This window comes from Sciurus carolinensis, unplaced genomic scaffold (assembly GCF_902686445.1).
Source record: "Sciurus carolinensis unplaced genomic scaffold, mSciCar1.2, whole genome shotgun sequence".
NCBI classification, from domain to species: Eukaryota; Metazoa; Chordata; class Mammalia; order Rodentia; family Sciuridae; genus Sciurus; species Sciurus carolinensis.
This window is the reverse complement of record NW_025920147.1, coordinates 1,409,293-1,414,042: the sequence shown is the minus strand read 5'-3', so window position 1 is coordinate 1,414,042 and position 4,750 is coordinate 1,409,293.

Here is a 4,750-nt window from a genome sequence, read left to right as displayed (position 1 = left end):
CATGTTTACAACTGAAAGGGCCTCTGCTGGTGCTTTCTCTCTGGGCCCCACAAACCCCAGGAATGAGAACCAATTCTGTGTGTCCTGGAGATCAGCACTAACTTGCTGCCCCTGTGTACAACAGCATTATTTAAGTAAAACCAACTGGACAGATGATCCATATGATAAAACAGGCCTTTACCATCTCCAGTCGTCCTCCACACTCATCCCTGGATGCAGACAGCCATGCAACACAAGTATCTCCACAAAATTCCTTCCATGCTGAACACGTGCAGACCTTATTGTCATTTCCTAGTGGCCCAGTGTGATGGCCATTTGCACAGCATTTACATTGTGCTGAGCATCACAAGTCCTCTGGGGGGACCTAAAGCACCCAAGAGCATGTGTGCAGGCTTCTGTGCAATCCTATGCCAGGTAATGTAGGGACTTGAGTATTGTGGGTTTTGGTACCTTCTGGGATTAGTGTAAGCAATTCCCCAATGGTAACAAAGTACTTAATGACTGTACTTTAAAATTAAGGAGAGCTATAGTTTAAGGTTATTTGGCAAAAAATGAAAGTTAACTGTAATAATAGTTCCAACAATTGCCTCCATAAATAAATACAATCATAAGTCCAATTACAAAAGACATCAAAACTGTTAGTTAGAGGTAGGGGGAAGTTTTGGTTCCTCGATAACTCCCAGAAAAATGCTCCGCAGTTACAGGTCCCACACGAGGAACTTTATTCTAAGCGGACAAAACGTGCCCAGTCGGGGGAAAGGGGAAAGGGAAAGAAGAAGATGGCGTAGGGTTCCTTGTCAGATATTGGAATTTCCCAGGCTGGGAGGAACCAATCGCAGAGGAGAATTATTACAGATTGACTGATGGACCAATGACATATTGGAACGGAATGTAGGGGGGCAGGAAGGTTATGGCGACATAAGCCGGAAATTCCTGTAATGGGAGAGGCGGGCTTAATGGCAGATTGACAGGTGGTTTGGGAGGCTGGCTTCCTGTAGCGGGAGAGAAAGGTTGCTTTATACCTAACATTAACCACAACATAGGAAATAATTACATTCTCCATGTTAAAAATACACACCCAGTATTTCTAGAAGGACTAAAATGCTTTGCATTGGATACTTTCCCCCAGGAGCCAGGAATTCTGATGTAACAATTATATTCTAACACATTATTTTAACTTCTCAAAAAGAAAATAAAGTAATTTTTAGAATTGATCTAATACCTTCCAAAGAACACAGAAGTCATTCTATTTCACTTTTGAGATAAAAACCTGGTATAGGGCATTCTTAATAAACTACATAAGGTGAAATCAAAACAGGGGTGAAATATCACTTGGGACTTTTTCAGAGGTGTCTCTCAGAAACCTGTGTTTTTCAGGAACAACTGGAGGAAGCTTCAGACATCAGTTTGTGAAACACAGGCTTAGGATGAGGACACAATGTAAGGTGAGATTGTAGGTCTCATGTGCTAGCCACACACAAGAAGCAATTATCCATAAACAGTCCCTGATTTTCAATAGCATGTGAAAAAAGGAGATCTTCAAAGTAGTGGCAGACTTTATGCCCAATCTTTGAACTTTGGAGATGCAATTTGCACAAAGCAGTTGAGAAGCATTTAACCTCAGCCCCAAGGTTTCAGAAAGAAGGAAGTTGAGGAGGGCAGGATCAGAGCAGGAGAAAAGAAATGCTGATGTGATTTTGACAGACAATTGCCTGCGTAATGTCCTTAGCAATTGTTGACACCGGCTATTAGTGTTAAAATACAACTGCCAATTTGGTTCCCAACTTCCCTCTATGTTCTGCATTTTCTCGTGGTGGGAAGTCACTGGTTTCCATCTGCATTCTGATTCCCTAACAGAACGCACATCCACACACAGCTATTTCCACTCTGATGTACACCACTGTGATGGAGGAGGGTGATGCAGATCGCCTGCTGAGGGGCTGTGGATGCACTCACAACAATCAGGCCTACCTGTCCCCCATGTGAAGATGAGCCCTCAGCTCATGAGCACTGCTGGCACTCCTCAGCAAGCTGGGCAGGCCCATGGGGACCTGCTAGTGGGCTTGTCCAAGGAGCTCACACCCCTCCCTTCCACCTCCCCTCACTATGGTGCCCAATGCTACAGTCCAATGCAAACACAAGGTTGGGCCCTCCTTCCTGTCAGAAGCAGCACCAGACCAGGAAGCCCTTGACCTTGCCCCAGATGTCCTCCTGTCTGACCCAAGGCCACCCCTGCTGAGTGGTCAGGGGCCACAAGTGGCCATGACTCCATGGGCAGATTCTCAGGTGGGGAACTGAGCCACTTTCTTCATAGAGCCCAAGAGCTCCCACCCCATGCCTGTGGTCCCCACAGCAGGCAGGAACCCTGAGGAGTCAATAGGCATTGGACCTGATTGGCCTCCAGACAGACAAACCTTGAACCAGAGATGAACGTGATGCTGTGGAGCAAGCCTTGAAGGCAGCAGAGTCTGGGGCAGAAGCCCCTCCAGCACCTGGGGAAGTTTTTGAACACCCTGCAGCCCCCAGACAGCACTACCCATCAGCATGCTCTATGTCCCCAAGTCTCACATTCCCTTGTCCCCCACCCTGTCGGTGTGTCCCCTGACCCCCAAGCCATGTCATGTGCCCTTGTTTCCCAACCTCTGTCTGATAATGTGTCTTCCATGTCGCCAAGCCACATCATGTCCCTAAACCATGGCATGTCCACTTGAGTCCTCCAACCCATCAGTTTGCTCTATGTCCCTAAGCTATATTGCATCTCCTTGTCTCTGTGTCAGTAGGACCCCAAACCACATGTTTCCTTGTGTCCCCTGACCTAAGTCCCCCATGTGGGGAGGTAGAAGAGCCTCTTAAGAAAAAAAGGGCAGCTCTATCTCCCTGCAGAGATGGTGGACCTGACAAGCCCAGCTGCCTGGGACTCAAGTCAGGAGAGGGATTTCCTCACCAGGTGAGGGCCAGGGTGTGGGCTGGGACAGATCCTCAGTGGCCAGCAGAGAGTATGGGAAGAGATCCTTTCAGTCTTTCCTATAATGTCATAGGGCTGGGGTGTGACCTGTGGTGAGCCCTTGCCAACAAGCACTAGGTCCCAGGCTGCAGCCAGCACGAGAACATTCCGTCGGCAGCAACACTGCACCCATTTGTTTGACATAGGCTCACCTATGTGTGACGCCACCTTCCACTTCCAGTCTGAGGGCCACTGGAGTCAATGCCCCACCACCCAGGTCTGCAGGGAGGAGGGTGTGTCCTGACCAGGTGAGCAGGTGCCGTCACCTGGGCTTAGGGCTTGCTCTGAGGAAGGCAAGCAGGCACACTTGGTTCTTCAGAATGGGGTGGTGAGCACGGCTAGCGTTCTCTCTTCTTAGGGATGGGAGCAAGGAACTGGTACAAGGTCAGGGTACTTCTGAGCATGGTCCTCCTTCCAGGCACCCTGATGGGCTCAGACACCTGGCCTCTGTGGTGAGCCACTGGTGTCAGGACTCCCTCACACCCCAAGGGGAGCAAGCCGGGGTCTCAAGCAGCCTGTGGTTGAGGGGCATGCTTGTCACCAAGGCCCCCAAAGAGTTAAGACAAAGAAAACTGTAATTTTTAGGTGGAATCTGTGCTGAGCTACCTGATCAACAATTTCCATGTTGAATAAAATCTGTTTTTCCTCACTTCTCCCAAAGCAAAAACGCTCTATCAACTTTGCAGTTTCCATTACATGAAGTTGAAAGGCAATTCTTTGACAATTAGCAATCTTTTCTTTCGCATCCTGAGAATAAAGCTGCCATGCACAAAACTCTGTCAGCAGGAGAGGGAACTTGTGGGGGGTTTTGACAAAGTGCATAATGAAAGCCAAATGAATCCTGGGTTTTCCCCCCAAGATGAACTTGAGATAGCTTTGAAATCACAATTTATTAAGGTGCTCATGATATTTAAAAGCACAGAATAATAACTGCAGCAGAGTAAAATATATACAATTAGATTCCTCATTTTGAGAGATTTCAATACAGGTCACATTGGTAGAGCTGGGAACCAGAGGTGGGTTAAGCAGAGCCTGGAAGTGTGAGGCTCACGTAAACTCATTGTGTAAGGACAAGCCTTGCCACAGCTGTGGGCCTCCCCTGAGCCCCTGAGGTTCCCTTTGCCAAGCATGTAATTTCATTTTGAAAACAGCAAAACAACACAAATTCCCTAATAACCAGCATTACACTGCACACACCCCAGCGCATCTGTGGGTAGACACAGCCTGCTCTGTCTCACTTCCATTTTCTTGCCCATTTCCACCAGGCAGGCTCTCCCCTCCTGCCCACCCCTCCAGAAGCTGTCAAAGTTTCACAGCTTAAAACTGCTCCGCACGCTTTTCACATCAATTTCCCCATCCCTCTGTTCTAAACCACGTGTGGAGTGTGCTAAGCTGGGGAAATACCATTGTTCCAGGAACCTCAGCAAGAAGTAACTCTTTGAAGCCTGCAGCAGCTGAGGAGCGTTGTCCACCTGCTCCTTGCTCATTCAGGGTAATGGTTTCCACTCTCTTAACAGGGTACTTGTTCATGCCCTTTTGGTCTTGAAATGCCTTGTTCATGTACTTTATTACTCAGTCAGCATTCACTGGGCAACTGCCCTGCGCCAGGTTTCCTGCAGGGTCTCAAGCCTCAGGACATGGTTCCCAGGTCAAGGGCCTCAGAGTCCCTGGGGGAGGGAGTGCATGCTCATCCTAATGAGACTCAAACCCCTTTAGGGGCAACAAGGGAGCTTTGCCTTCCTTCTC